Raw genomic sequence first — 16,303 nt, forward strand, 5'->3', positions numbered from 1 at the left:
AGGTGAGAAAGAGTGGGTGAGGAAATAAAAGAAATGAAAAGTGAGAGGAAAAAACGGGTGTGAGGGACAGGGAAAAAGTAAGAGAATACAGACTAGAAGATGGGGAACACTATGAAAAAGGAGGAAATACGAGAAACAAGCTGAGAGAGAGAGAGAGAGAGAGAGAGAGAGAGAGAGAATTATGAAAAACGAGTATATAGCTAGCGACAAAACGTAACAAAGAAAACAAGAGAAATAAAGGGGAAAAACGAGGCCGACCGTGAATGGAAAGAGGATTAAAGAGGAACAGAAAAAAAAACACACACACACACACACACACTCACAAAAAAACACCAAATCAATGACCTCTTTTCAGCCCAGCGAACAAAAAGAATCGGTTCGGTGCAGAAAAATTCCGGGCGTTTGCATTTGTTCGGTCCAAACATTCGGGAAGCAAACAAAATTGATACAAAAATCCGCTTTGTTCGACATACACTATTTCTAGAGATGAAAAGGTATGGGCTGAAAAAAAAAATTATATGGAAACCTCACCCATACATTCCATTATTGAAGTTTTGGGTAAAACATATAGACATTTGTAATTTTTATTTTTATTTTTTACATCGCCAAGCACATAATTCTCTTACTACCTGCTTTACCTCTATTAGTAGCCTAAGATGACATGATTTATTCATTCTATAGTTTATTCATGCTATAATATATTAATACTGTACTACCTCCATATAACTGAATTAGACTTAAGGGAGGCCTTTTGTAGTGGACAGGGTTGAAATGATTTTCCTAGAATAAATTCGTCCGGTGGTAATAGGAATGAATATAAATCTCTCTCTCTCTCTCTCTCTCTCTCTCTCTCTCTCTCTCTCTCTCTCTCTCTCTCTCTCTCTCTCTCTCTCTCTCTCTCTCTCTCTCTCTCTCCTACACCACAGTACACACACACACCACCACGTCCATCCGTACACTTCCAATCCTCTCCACACAAACTCCACAGTAAAGTTGTCAAGTATGAATGGGGTGGCTCAAGAAGCGCCTAAATTGGGCACTTTGAACTATCTTGAACTTCTGATAATTCTGAGGCGAAGGAGAAAGTTTTGAAATATTTTGGGGACACGGCCTTCCCTGTTGCAATGATCAGAATTGTAAAGTACAGAACCCATACGTACTCTTTCACTACTGTATAAATATCTCTTAAGCTGGATAGTATTGTTAAGTGATGGCATAATATAAAGACGATATTTTGTAGAGGATAACAGACTGCTTCTAACGTCCTTTATCTGACGTTCCCCTTGCTGGGAATAAAAGCGACATGAGGTAACAAGAGAAAAACAAAATAGATTTAATCATACTAAAATATTCCGATGACATCTCGTACAAGGTGTAGCTACGAGAAAAACACATCCAAAAATTACTGCCCCTATTCAGCACGAATGAATTAAAATCGTTGGCAGATTGCAAGAAAAAATATCAAGGATGACAAGCAGTAAGAAGTAAGATGGGGAGAGAAGATAGAGTGCGTGAAGAAAGAAGTGCGATGGATGCTATTATGGAGAATGTAAAGGGAATTACTTTGATATATAGGTTTCTCTTCCGACTCAATCTCTGCTCTCACACTCGATCACTTTGGTAGTCTGTAGTATAGTGGGTGTACGTCTGTCTGTCGATCTGTCTGTGTCTGTCTGTCTGTGTCTGTCTGTCTGTCTGTCTGCCTGCCTGTCTGTCTGTCTGTCTGTATGTCTGTTTGTCAGTCTCTGTCTATGTCTCAGTCTCTCTCTCCTTGTCCTACCAACAACCCATCCTCATAATAAATTCCTACCTTAAAATCACTTGGTTCTCGTTCATCCTCTCCTGCTCCTACGAATACAGACTTCTTTCATGAACTTCCCTATCCTTCACTTCCGTTATGTTCTGTCTCCCTCTATTTCGCCTGCCAACCTACTCTCACTCACTCTCTTAATCAGTCTCTCACCCTCCATTTTGCCCAGGTCAAAAACAGGCTTGCCACCATTTCAGGCAGTACCATTAAGTGAAAGAGTACCAAAATTTACCCAGTGACTGTACTGTTTCGAAAATTTCTAGTTGGCTATTACGGGCAGTAGCAAGTACATCATTTTTTCTGGGTTTATTTCCCCTCTGATATGATGCACCAGGAAAGAAAGCAACGGACATTCCCTAAGTGTGTGGCAGACGCAGTTGAGGAGTTTGTGAACTTTTGATGCTAAACTGTATAGGTGTAGATGAGTGAGTGTCTGATTTAACATGAGTATATGTGGGCGCGAATGTCCAGAGTCAAGAGCTGGCCAACTGTTTCCCCAGCATATTCTTCACACACCACGTTCGTCACTCTCCTCCCTGACGCATCATATCGAACAGAATCATCTAACGGGGGAGAAACATATCAAGCCTCTCCCTGCTTACGAATATTAGCCAGCAGAAGGAAGTCAGACGCAGAAGGGGTGGAGCAGTTGCCGAATTTTTCCCCTCGACTTTACGTGTGTGTGTGTGTGTGTGTGTGTGTGTGTGTGTGTGTGTGTGTGTGTGTGTGTGTGTGTGTGCCTTCAATTCCACACACATGCAATTTATGCCCCAGGAAAAAAAAAAATCCAACCCTTTTATGCCCTGCAATTTTTCCCCCTACGCCCAAAGTCCAACTAGCGTATAAAGCGTTTGTAATCTACGCTTGACTTTATTACCGGTTCGGCCAGAGGTCATTACGGCACGCCCAATTAGAGAGAGAGAGAGAGAGAGATAGCCAGGGGAGAGAGAGAGAGAGAGGCGGACAGAGAGACAGTCACAGAGAACTCGAGACAGAGGGAGACACAGACCGAAAACGAAAAAGGGAGAAAAAAAGAGAAAGGAGAGATAGAGACAGCGTGGGAGGGGAGTTGTGAAATGCAACCCGACCAGCGGAATGGGCCTGACTAGTAACTTTGTGAGAACTGCCGGTTTTCGTACAATTTTTGCCGGCACGATGGTGGTTATTAGCCGGTCAAAGGCGAGGCGGGGGATGGAGTGTCAAATGAGAGAGAGAGAGAGAGAGAGAGAGAGAGAGAGAGAGAGAGAGAGAGAGAGAGAGAGAGAGAGAGAGAGAGAGAGAGAGAGAGAGAGAGATGGTAGAGGGGAATGGGAAGAATGTGGGTATGGAAGAGAAGTGTGTGGAATGAAACGGAAGAGAACAGAAAAAAAGGACAGGAAGGAAAGAATGGAGATGGGAAGGACAGAAGGTGTGGAGATACAATGTGAGTAAAGTGAGAGACGAGGGGGTGGGGAAAGAGGGGGAGAGAAAAGAGGATGAGGAGAAGGGGCAAAGAGGGAAAGGGAGGAAGATAGGTGTGAGACGACATGAGAGAGGAAATGGAGGGAACGAGGAAGGAGGAAAGATAAAGGAAGAAAGTGTCAAATGATGAAATGTTTGAAGGATGATTGGGGGAGGGAGAATGAGAGGGGGAGGGGGAAACGGAGGGGGAGGGAGAGGAAGAGGGCGAGGAAGAGGGGGACTGGAAGGAGAGAAGGACAGGAATGGGAAGAGGACGGAGGAGGGGAAGGTGGAGAGGGAGGAGAGGGGAAGGGGGACAAGAGGGGGTAGAAGAAAGCGTGTGGGAGTGAATATGAAAGAGGGGAGGGAGAAGGAAAGAAGCTGGAGAGTTGGAGAGAATTAAGTGATAAGAGAGAAAGGCTGATGCGTAGGTGGTGGAGGTGATTAGGGGGGGAGGGAAGGAAGGAGGATGGAGGTGTGTGGGGGTGAATATGAAGGAGCAAATGGAGGTAAGGAAGGAAGGAGGGATGAAGAGAAACTGATGTGTGAGTGGGGGAGGAGATTAGGGTGAGTGGGAATGGGGAGAGTGAGAAAGAGAGAAAGGAAAGGAGGGAGTGGGAGAAGGGAGAAGGAGACGGAATGGGAGAGAGAGAGAGAGAGGAAGGACAGTGCGCGTGGGAGGGGAGGGCAGTAGAGGTATGTGGGATGATAAGGGGAACGGAAGGAAGAAAGGTGGAAGGATAGAGAGATTAAATGTGTCAAATGATGCGAAAGACTTGTGCGTGGGCGGGGTAGGTGATTAGGGGAGAGGAGGGAGAGGGTAGGTAGGGCAGGAGGATGATAGAGAAGACAGAAAGGAGGAAATATGAAAAGGACTGAGCGTGGAAGATAGGAAACAATAAATGTGTGATAAATGTAACTGAGATAGAAATAATGGATGAAATGAGTGAGAGGGAGAGAATGGGTAGGTAGAGGTGAGTAACTAGGCGTAAAACTGCCATCTCTCCGTCTTGAACGCTGAGCTGTAACATGAGATAGCCACTAGATTATGGTGTTAGTCCCGAAAATATGCTTTGGAAGGATTCAGGTCCGCAGTTCTGTCTTATTCTGCCAGTGAGTTACGAGAAACAAGATGAAAAAGAACGAAAACCTCTGCCAAGTTAAGGTGACTAGAGAGGATGCATGAATAATGAGACATAAGGAAAGTGGAATATCCATCTATTTATATACCTAGGCTGCTTCCCACAAAGAAAGGGGCGTAGCAGAGACCGGACGGCACACTCCCAATTCACTCATCCAGACACACACATTTATTCGTATCTTAGCCTCAAGGGAAGAAGGGACAAAGCCTCACAACACCACACCGGTCAACTGCGCAGTGCAATCAGTGACATGCAGCAGGGCCCGACAGCAGAGCTGGTGTACCCCTGCCACATCATAATGGACCCATTCCCTTACTCGCACCTGACATGATCAGCTGATCAGAAAGTGGAATACTGAGAAAGAAAATCGTGACAGTATGAAGAGAGGGAGGAAATGAGAAACCAGAGGACGAGTAGGACGAGAAAAATTATGGGTGGGATGGGAGAGATATACGGAACTGGGAGAGGGGAAAAAAAAGAGGTGGGATGAGGGGCGTGAGTAGAGAGAGTTGAGATATGGGACGATGGAACAGGAGAGAGAAAAAATGAATGGAGGAGAGAAAATAATAGGATGAGACAGTGTGTGTTGTAAATATGGGAGGGAGATGTGGAGGCATCATGGGCGACGGTGGCTGAGAGGGGGGGGGGAAGGAAATAGGAGGTAGAGATGAGGTATGGGGTAATGGGACAGAAATGAAAATGGAATGGTGAGAGAGAATTATGGTATGAGATGCTGTATGTATGAAATCAGGGAGGGGGACGTAAACGCATTAGAAGTGATGAAAGATGTGACAGAAGGAAGGAATAGAAGACACAGAGCCACAGAAGCCACTCCCCCCTTCCCTTGAAAAAAAGATTAATAAAAAAGAAGAGGTAATAAATGAGACGATAAGTATGACAGACAGGGCACAAAAGCAAAAAATAAGCGTTTATGAAGAAGCACGGCATAATAAAAAGGAAAAATGAAGATAAATAAGAATGATGGAGACGAGACGCCAGGACGGAGGCAGATAAGAGATACTAAGAGATAAAAATGACAAAGAGGTATGAAAAACGAAGATGATGGAGGGACGAAGAAATAAAAAGAACGGAGACTTATAGCGGGCAAAAGAAATGATGATTAATAGGCAGGCTAAAGACAAACCTGAACGAAAAAGAATTAGAAAGGAACAAGTGTAAAGAGCGGAGAAACAGAACGGACGATGAGAGAGAGAGAGAGAGAGAGAGAGAGAGAGAGAGAGAGAGAGAGAGAGAGAGAGAGAGAGACAGTGTGAAAATGGCGGTAAATAAATAAAATACAGACGAAGACTGAAGAACGGACAAGAGAGAGAGTTAAGAATGATTAAGAGGAAGTAATTATCGGTAACGAGCCGGGTGGATGGACAAATCATGGGCCAGGATATCCGAACAAGGCATCCACGGCTGGTAATTTGGCGGGGATAATTATACCCGGTTTCTTTTCCTCTGACGGAACTGGGTCATTCTCAGCTTGAATACTAAGTCGTCGTTGCATGAAATTTCCGGGGTCTTATTTATGAGGTAAGAACGGGTCTCCTTGGTTACTATATTCGTTTTAGTTTGGCCCAAAACTGCCGTCCCTCCATTTTCAATGTTGAGTTGTAACATACGATTAACACTGGAATATGGTGCTAGTCACGATGGAGTGCAATGGAATGATGTAGAGTCCTTGTATTATTCTTCAAATGAAGTGCGTGAAACAGCTGCAAAAAGGCAATTATAATTTTTTTTTCTTTTTTTTTACCTAACGGAACTAGGTCATTCTCAACTTGAATAAAACTCGTCCATCTACGAAATTTAATAAGCCTTCATAACAAGGTCGAAAAGAGTCTCTTTGGTTACTACTCAAACTAACCCTCCAATCCAACTACACCTGGATATAAACTGAGTGAAAGGGACGATTGAACTTCCTCATGTTACAACAAATGCACTATATGCTTGTGTAGGTTAAAAGCTGCGTCAGTTTAGATTCGATTAAGTTATATTACATTATCAGTATGTAGGATAAATGAAGCTTACACAGCCTGGGTTGCGTTAGGTGATCTTAAGTTAACTTACACTGATACTGTCATCAAACTGAGTTAAGTTGAGCAGGATTAGGTTAGGTTGGGCTAGGTGATATTTGATTAGGTTCGGTTACGCTATGACAGTGTACCTCGGATTAGGTTAAATTCCATAAGGTATGATAGAATAAGACTATTTTCAGGTTTGATCAGGTTATGTGAGCGGTAATTTTGTGACACATCCTCTCTCGTTTGATAGCTCCTTCCCCGGCAGCGACATTCCCACTCCCTCCTGATCTCACTCCCTCCTCCCCCACACCCAACACCCACGCTCTCCCCCTCTCGCTTCCCCCTATACTCCACTTTCCTCACTCTTATCTCCCCTCCTTCGTCCTCAGTTCCAACCTACCTCCTCCCTCACCCCGCCCTTACACACTCCCCCACCACAACCCCCACCCCCTCCCTCATCCAACCCTGGTCACCGATCAAGAGTTAATTTAATTCTGAATTAAGATTTTTTACCTCTTAAATTTTTTCACCTTTTACATCAGTTTTTCGTGTTAGTAAATTTTTCGTTACCCGGGATAAAGGGCTTGTCTTGGGGTTTTGAGTTTGTCACTGTTTCGTTATTTTTCGTTTGCTACTTATTTTCTTTTTCTGGTTATTTTTTTCTTCCTTTTTTCGGGATTATTGTTCATTATTCTTTCTTTGGCATTTCTTCTGCACCCTCTAAAAATTTCGCCTCTTTTATCTTTCACTTTTATTTTGTTCATTCCCAGTATTTGTTTTTCGTTTTTTTTTTTGTCCTTAATATACATTTTCGGCACTCATTGTTTTTTTTTCGGCCTTGGTATGTATTTTCGTTTCGCGTTTGTTTCCATTTTTTTGGCACTTAATTTTTCGTTCTTCCCTTCATTTTTTTTTCATTTCGTGGCGGTGCGGCTCGAAAGTGATGGTGATCGCAGTGAGGCTGATATTGGAATTACCTTTTTTATGAGATACTTTTTTCCGATATAAGTTTCATGTCATTTTTATTTTTTATCCTCCCTCTCTCGTCCTCTTTTCCCTCTCACCTCCCCTTGTTCCTCTTTCACTCGTTCTCCTTTTCCTCTCACTCCTCTTCCTTTCTCCCACTGCTTCCCTCTCTATCTTTTTTCTCCATCACTCACCCTCTCCAATTTCCTCTCTCTCCTTCCTCTTCCCTCACCCTCGTACTCTTCAACTCCCTCTTCCCCTCTCACCTCAGCTCCTCCCTGCTTCCTCGCCCTGTCTGCCCTTTATCCTCTCCCCAACTCCTCCCTTTCTTTTCTTCCCCTCTCACCTCCCCATTCCCTCTCCCCCCTCTCCCTCCTTTCCCTTGCTCCCCCTTCTCTCTCCCTAACTCCTGTTTCTTTTCCTCTGTCTTCACATCCCCTTCCTTCTGTCTCCTTTCCTATCCTCCCATATTCTCCCTTCTCTGTTCTCTCACTTCTCCCTTTTCCTTTCCTCTCATTCCCCTTTCTTTTCTCTTTCTTCCGTTTTCTCTCTCTCCTGTCCATCTTTTCCCCCTTCCTCATCTATCTCTCTTACTCCCTTTCCTCCTCTCCTTCATTTCCCCCTCTCTATACGACTCTCTCTCTCTCTCTCTTCCTTCTCCGTTTTCCCTCATCTCTCCCTCTCCTTTTCCCATTACATCTTTTCTCCTTTCCCTCTCGTAACCCTCCCTTTTCCTATCCCCATCTCACTTCCACTTCCCCTCCCTTATCTCTCCCCTCTCTCCCCTTCCCCATCCCCCTCAGCTCTATCTACCCTCCCCTCCCCCTCCTCTTTCCCCTCACTCCACAACTCCCCTGTCGTTAATTAAGTCACAGTTTCAGCCAGGGTTAAAAGTACGATTTTTGGGCATTGGCGAGAAAAAATATAATAGAACTATGAGGGCAGAATCTGAAAAAGTAAAAACGGAGTACACTGATGGCATCTTCCTGTACTCTTGCTACATCCAGGAGAATTTATTTAGCTTAGGTTATATATTTTTTAATGGATAGGTTCGATTCAGCCTTTAGTAATCCATTCACCATATTGCCTTTTGTCTACCAGCTAATGTTTTGCTTTCTCAGGGTGATTTTATTCAGCTTGGGATTTCTTTTAACTGAACAAATAAACCCTTCACTGACCTCTTCGACAAGTGAGGCGACTGCTATATTTCATTATGCCTCCTACTAGACGACTTTGCTCAAAAGAGGAGGAGTATTTAGCACTGAAGATGTTAATGAAGGCTGTATCTAACCCTTTCAGTTCGATACGCCTTTCCTATGCCAAATAAAGTCGTTCAGTAATGTCAAAAATATGAAATAGACCATAACAGTGAGGGAAGTCAAATACAAGCTTCATGTATCTTATCACTACTACGGCACCCTCTAAGCGAAGTAAATATGCTTGGTGGCTGCGGGGGTAAAATGAAGGCGTCAGGGTGTGGAAGGAGTTTATGTTGGCTTGTAAACCGTGTGAGGTGTGGAGGTCTTGCTTTGAGTGGTGGCGCTACATATCACCGCTGGCAGCACGCACACACGCGCACACATGCACATGGGAACACGCACTAGCATATTCTGTAGGTGCATCTGTTTCCTCCAGCACACACACGACGGTATACTCACAAACATGTGTGCGTCCATTACCTCCAAGACACACATACGCACACGCTTACATATTATGCCTACACCTATTTCCTCTACCACACGCACACGTACACAAAATGGATGCTCTGCTTCCTCCTCCCTCACATATGCATGCGCGAAACCATACGTGCACATATTTAACCACAAACACACACACACACACACACACACACACACACACAAACGCAAGCTATTTGGTTTTTCTTACAACAAACACAAATGCACCCACGCAAATACATGTTCTGTGTGATCTGAGTATCTGTGTAACTAAGAACTTTCTCTCTCTCTCTCTCTCTCTCTCTCTCTCTCTCCCACCTACGCTCACGCACCTAATCATTATGCACTTCAGTTATTAAACCATCCCCTTTTTACGACCCTCCTACTCCCCTGTGTATTGCTAAGACATTATTACAACATTATACTCCATCTTGCATCTTTCTCTTATTAACCTGCCCCTGGGAGTACTCTTGGTCCACACTACATCTTTCAGTCCTTCACTAATGTACTGCTGTAGTCAGTACTTTTTACTCTCAGATGTGTTAATTAATGTGGTCTGACCCTTACTGTCCTTCACCTATGTACGATCGAGGTCAAGAAATCTCTTATACTTTCTTGGCAGTGCTAATACCTATGATTGTCTTGTCCGTCAGTCCCTTGCTCATGTACTGTACTATTCTAGAAATAATACCAGAAATCGGGTATATGCAATTACTTTTAAAATTATGTACCATTCTAGCCATGCTACCGGTAACTGAGAAGCCTAGTGTAATTTAAAAAGATGGCCTTTATCTGGGCTACAGACGACTTCAAAACGTTGATATAAATCTTTTCATTTGCTAGTTGCCAACAAACGATTATATTCAGTTTATCGATCTGGATGTCTTAGGAAAAGCCGTCAGTATTGTATTTATCAGATCTATCTATTGCCAGACGCCTCAATCCCGTTTGGGGTGGCCACAAACAAATCGCCTCCAAGTCGCCCTGTCCCCCGCCATTTCACTACCCTGCTCCCAACTCACACCCCCCTCTCTCATATACCTCTCCACCCCATCCCTCCATCTCATCCTCGGTCTCCCCCTCCCTCTTCCACCCTCCACCTCACTCACATACACTCTCTTCGTCAGTCTTTCACCCTCCATCCTCTCCACATGGCCAAACCACCTCAGTGTGTTCCTCACAACGCTTCCTATCACATCCACATCAACACCACAACGCTCCTTTATATCCTCATTCGTCAGCCTGTCTCTCCACGTGACTCCACAAGCTCCTCTTAAATAACTCATTTCCACTGCTCTCACTCTTGACTTGTGTCCTTCCAACAACGTCCAAGCTTCACTTCCGTACGTTAGAGTTGGTATCACAATACTGTCATGTAGTAACTTTTATACTTCCATGCTCACTTCCCTGTTTCTTATCACTGCTTTCAAGGAACCAGCAACCTTTCTTCCCTGCTGTACCCTTTCAAGCACTTCACCCTCCAAACCTCCATCCTTACTCATCACACTACCCAAATACTTAAACGTACTCACATTTTCCAATTCCTCACCATCCAACCTCGCTATACATTCACTGACTTCACCTCTCTCAAAGACCATCACTTTACTCTTCCCTACATTCACCTTTAGGTTCCGTTTCTTACACTCTCTCACACTCATCCACCAAGCCTTGCAGCTCCCCTTCATCTTCACTCAACAACACAGTATCATCTGCAAACAACAGTACAGGGAGTTTCCAAACACTATCCTCTCTCACCAGGGCCACTCCAACATCCACTACCCTACCTTGTACCTCTTTTATTACCCCATCCATGTACAGATTGAACAACCATGGAGACATGACACATCCCTGTTTCAACCCAACTTTTAAAGAGAAAAATTCACTTAGTTCACCATCCACACGCACTGCAGCCTTAGCACCATCATACATACTCTTCACAGCATTCAACAACTTCCCATCTACTCCATATATTCTTAACACTTTCCCAAATCCTTGTCTATCCACCCTGTCATATGCTTTCTCCAAATCCATGAAAGCCGCATACAACTTCTTTCCCTTCTCTAGAAACTTTTCCACTAAAGATCTAAGAATGAATATCTGATCTACACAACCTCTTCCCTTCCTAAAGCCTCCCTGTTCTTCTCCAACTAATTTCTCTGTTCTTTCTCTAACTCTGTCTATAAGTATCCTACCATACACTTTTCCTATTATACTAAGAAGACAAATGCCCCTATGATTACCACACACTTCTTTTTCCCCTTTTCCTTTGTACAAGGGAATAATTATACCTGACTTCCAATCCTCCGGGACTCTACCTTCTTCCCAGGCCAATCTGCACATCTTCCACATCCATTCTACTACTATCTCTCCCCCATGCTTCAGCATCTCACCACACACTCCATCAATTCCTGGGGCTTTCCCCGATTTAACTTTCTTCATTGCTTCCACAACCTCTATCCTACTGATTTCTACCTGTCTTCTCACCTCCCTCCTTCTCCCAGCCATTCCCCAGCCACTTATACTCGCATTACTTCCATCCTCTACGTTCAACAATTCCTTAAAGTGTTCTCTCCATCTGCTCACTTTTTCTCCCTTCTCCACTAGTAATCTACCATGTTTATCTTTCACTCCCCTGCTAACTTCACTTCCACCCTGTCTTACTCTTTTCACTTCTCTCCAGAACATTTTCTTACAGTCCCTCCACTTTACACTCAAATTCCTTCCAAATTCCTGATCCACTCTCTTCTTACTCTCTCTTACTAATCTTTTCACCTCTCTCTTCCTTTCCACATATAACTCTCTCTTCTGCCTCTCAACTTCTTCCACGCCCCTATTTCTCATCCATTCATTGTATGCTTTCTTCTTTTGTGCCACAGCCTGTTTCACCTCTTCAGTCCACCACGCTGTTCCTTGCACCCCCTCCGTCTTCTCTTCCTTCCACACACCACATCACATGCTGCACATATTTCTTCTGTAAATATCTTACACACACCTTCCACGTCTCCCATCTGCTCCAATTCATATTTGCCCAATCGTTCCTCCACTTCTCTCTTATACTCTGCCTTTTTCTCATCCTCTTGTAACCTTTCCACTCTCCTTGCAACTACTCCTTCCTCTCGTCTTTCCCTTCTTCTATTCCTCCATCTTACTTGCATCCTAATTCTGGCCACCACCAAGTAGTGGTCAGAAAGGCCACTCCCCCAACCTCTATAAACTCTTGCATCCAATATACATCTTCGCATCCTTTCATCCACACACACATAATCAATCATTGCCTTCCTTTCATTCAGTTCACCACCCACCCTTCTCATCACTCGCCATGTATACCTGTGGATCATTTTATGCCTGAAGAGGGTATTGGCTATTACCAACCCCCTCCCAGCACAGATGTCCGCTAACGCACTCCCATTCTCATCTATCTCAGCAGGCACACCCCACTCACCAACTATTCCATCCACCTTCACATTACCAACTTTACCATTCATATCACCGATCAAAAACACTCTCTCATTCCTTCCAAACTTTTCCATGCACACTTCCACATTTGTCCAGAACTCTTCTCTCACTCTTCTAGCCTCCTCTTAAATTGCATAAAATCGTTTGGTGGTCGTTTAAAATACAAACACGCACACAAATAAACTATAAATAAATAAGAAATAAAAGAAAAGAGATGTTCTCAAGGTCATGACATTAAGACATACAAATTTTAAATAATCCATACCTCAAGGGACGGTGGTGTCATCGGTTCCATACTTGGCACGTAACCCAGAGATCGCGCGTTCGATTCCCAAGTCGACCACGAGACATATGAGAAGGATTTTCTTTTTCCCAACTTACTCGTCACCTAAAAGAAAAATATAAGGACTCTGATTATAAACAGATGATTCCATTATTCCTTTTAGTCACAACTTTAGACACGCAGGAAAAACGCGAACAGAATTTCCCGAACGATACATCAATGAACATTTTTTTGTATGCGCACATGCTAGTTAATCCTATTAGTACGATTACATTCTTTTACTATTTAAACATAATTGCCTAAAGATGGGAAAAGTACAAAAAAATAACACAAAAAGCTAAAAACTCTCACTTCCAGTATTGGACATTAAAAACTTAACTTCTCACAAAAATAAACATAAAAAAGAAGTAAAAAGCTCCTGCATGTCCACCGCCTCTTCATAAAATTTAGTGGTGAGGTGGATCTCTCTCTCTCTCTCTCTCTCTCTCTCTCTCTCTCTCTTTTGCAAGGCCCTGCACGCCGTCCCTGTCTCACTTCAGAGGGGTAATGGACACACTCGAGGTGGAGCTGGGATGTGTGTGTGTGTGTGTGTGTGTGTGTGTGTGTGTGTGTGTGTGTGTGTGTGTGTGTGTGAGAGAGAGAGAGAAAGAGAGAGAGAGAGAGAGAGAGAGAGGGAGGGGATTACATGACCGTAGGGGGAAAGGTCAAGCTATCTTTAGAATTATATCTTACTTCCGTATCTCTCTCTCTCTCTCTCTCTCTCTCTCTGACATCGTCCGTTCTGTGCCTTCGCTCTTAACTTTTCTTCCTTTCTACTTCTTGTTTGTTTAGGCTCGTCTTTATCCTGCCTGTGAAAATAATAATAAAAAAAAAAAAAATCACTCAAGAAAGTAATCGTACTGAAGGGGTTGAATGTAACAGCGAAAGGAAAAAAAAATCATTGCTGCGATAGGGCTTGTAAAAAAGGGAATCATTATGCTCCACAATTTTGTTCGAAATAAAAATTACCATTAATGAATCAGCACGGTCGCTCTATTTATACTTCTCATTTACCTTCAGCTTTTTAAATCACACAAAATGGAAATCAGCGCACCTGAATAATGGCCCTTTTATCAAGTTATTTACGCCAATTGGGAAAGAGGGGAAATCGATGGTATACGATATATTTCCACACTTACACGTAGTCATAAACTTTTATTTTATTAGGATCTTTATTGTACTCTCAAAACTACAGTTGTCACGGCCAGTGAAGTGTAACCCCTTCAATCCGATGACGTATTTTTATCCTAATCTTTCCGCCTTCAGACGATTTTATTCAGCTGTGGTAGGGAAGTCAGGCTGTGAATGGGTAAATGGAAACTGGTTCTAATTACGTCACTACATCAAGGATCTACAAGTTGAACAAAAAATCGTCTGAAGCAGGCAAGAACACTACACAGCATTCGTCACTGGATATGAAGGCGTTTATGGTGACAGTATTAGCGCTCTCAGGCCCCTGTAACTAACCATCAGCCCATAAATTCATCTGATATTAACTAGAACAAACTAGAGATGTCCCTACCGTGAGAGGGCCAGCCTATTCTAAAACTATGTGTAACCAAACTTCTTTTCTCCCCCTATACATTTAATTATATTGATAAGTTGCCTATTCTGCCATAAATACCGAGGTGAATCATGACATGCTAAATCCCAGTCGACTTTGATCAGTTCCTATCAAACGTCGATTCGCTCCCAGAACAGTGGACTTCAATCGGAATAATTCACGTAATGTGTTAAATAAATAAATCAACAGAGAATAGCATGAATGTGGTAAAAGCAAGATGCAATACTGATAATTCTGATATAAAAGATACTAATGATTATGATGATGATAAACAGTGGCAATAAAATCAAGCAACATAATTGCGGATTAATACAAAATTTGAATTATTATCAAAAGTGTATATACAGATACGAATAACGGAAATAATGGCACCAGTAACAGGACAATAAAATAATAATAATAATATAACAACAATAATAATAATAATAATAATAATAATAATAATAATCATAATAATAAAAATAATAATAATGTGTTTTTTTTGCAACTACCACCACAAATACCTGGGAAATCTCTAATGTAGAACCGAGACAAATTTCACGAGACTAAACGAGCATTTTGTGAGTTCAAAGGCGGGAGTGACAGTGCAATTAAATTCTCATATACCTTGTTTTCAGAGCTCATTTCCGCAGCTGGGTCTCTCTCTCTCTCTCTCTCTCTCACACACACACACACACACACACACACACACACACACACACACTTTTTTCCCATCACTCGTTCTCTCACCCTCATCTGGTCTTTGGTATTCTTCCCTCTTCTCTCCTCCATCATCATCAATTCTCTCTCTCTCTCTCTCTCTCTCTCTCTCTCCTAATCACCTCCTCGCTCCCAATCTCTCGCTCTTTTTTCTCTCGCCCATCTTTTTCGTCTGCTTCGTTAAGAACTTATAACCCTCGGTGTTTCTTTACTCTGTTTCTTTTATTACGGTTGTTCTGGTGAGTCATTCTTCCCTGTTTTGGCTCTAACTGTTCATTCTGTTATTCTGAAGACAGAATACTGACTTGCAAGGCCGACGAATCTCACATAACTCAATTATCAATTTACATTAACATCGTCGTCAACATCATCATCACCATCAGCACCAAAATAACATCAGGTGCTCATTCTGTCCTACTTATCTGTCCAAGCAACACTCTGACGCCAATGCAGTCCGACATGTGTCCAAAAGGCCTATACATGACCATCGAGCCCACAGAATATACTGAGGAGAGTTTTGGCCACAAAACAACAACCAGGAAACAATTTTGTCCAATGCTTGTGTCTAAATTGCGAGATGTATGTCCACATCGCGAAGTATATGTCCAAAACGCGACATATGTGTCGCACACTACGACGTATGTGTCCAAGAAGTGACGCATGACTCCATTAAGCGACGCAAAAATCCAACACGTGACATAACTAGTTCAGACAGGGAAGCATGTGTCCAAAATATGACGTACGTTCCAATGCAACGTGTGTCCCAAAACGTGACGTATGTGTCCAAAACGCAGCATATGTGACCAAAGCAGCAAGATATGCCCATGGGATCGAGATAATACCACTGCAGTCGAGGCGCCGTGGGTACCCGGGTTTTTACTTGCTGTCTCCTGCTATCTCTCTCTCTCTCTCTCTCTCTCTCTCTCTCTCTCGTTTCCTTCTGTCTTCAAGCTGTAATTTCCTTCGTTCTTTAATTGCCTTTCTTCCTCACCCCCCTTTAATTTCCTTGTCTCTCTCTCTCTCTCTCTCTCTCTCTCTCTCTCTCTCTCTCTCTCTTTCATTTTTCCCCTTCCTGCACTTCTGTTTTCATTTTATACTCTTGTACTTTCTCTTTTATCTTATTTATCCACGTTTAGTTTCCTTCCTCATATCCTCGCGTCTCTCCCTCCCTCTCCCTCTCCTTCTCTCCTTTCCTCTC

This window comes from Coenobita brevimanus, chromosome 96, assembly GCF_032717465.1.
Source record: "Coenobita brevimanus isolate Jiangsu-jjx chromosome 96, ASM3271746v2, whole genome shotgun sequence".
Lineage (NCBI taxonomy): Eukaryota > Metazoa > Arthropoda > Malacostraca > Decapoda > Coenobitidae > Coenobita > Coenobita brevimanus.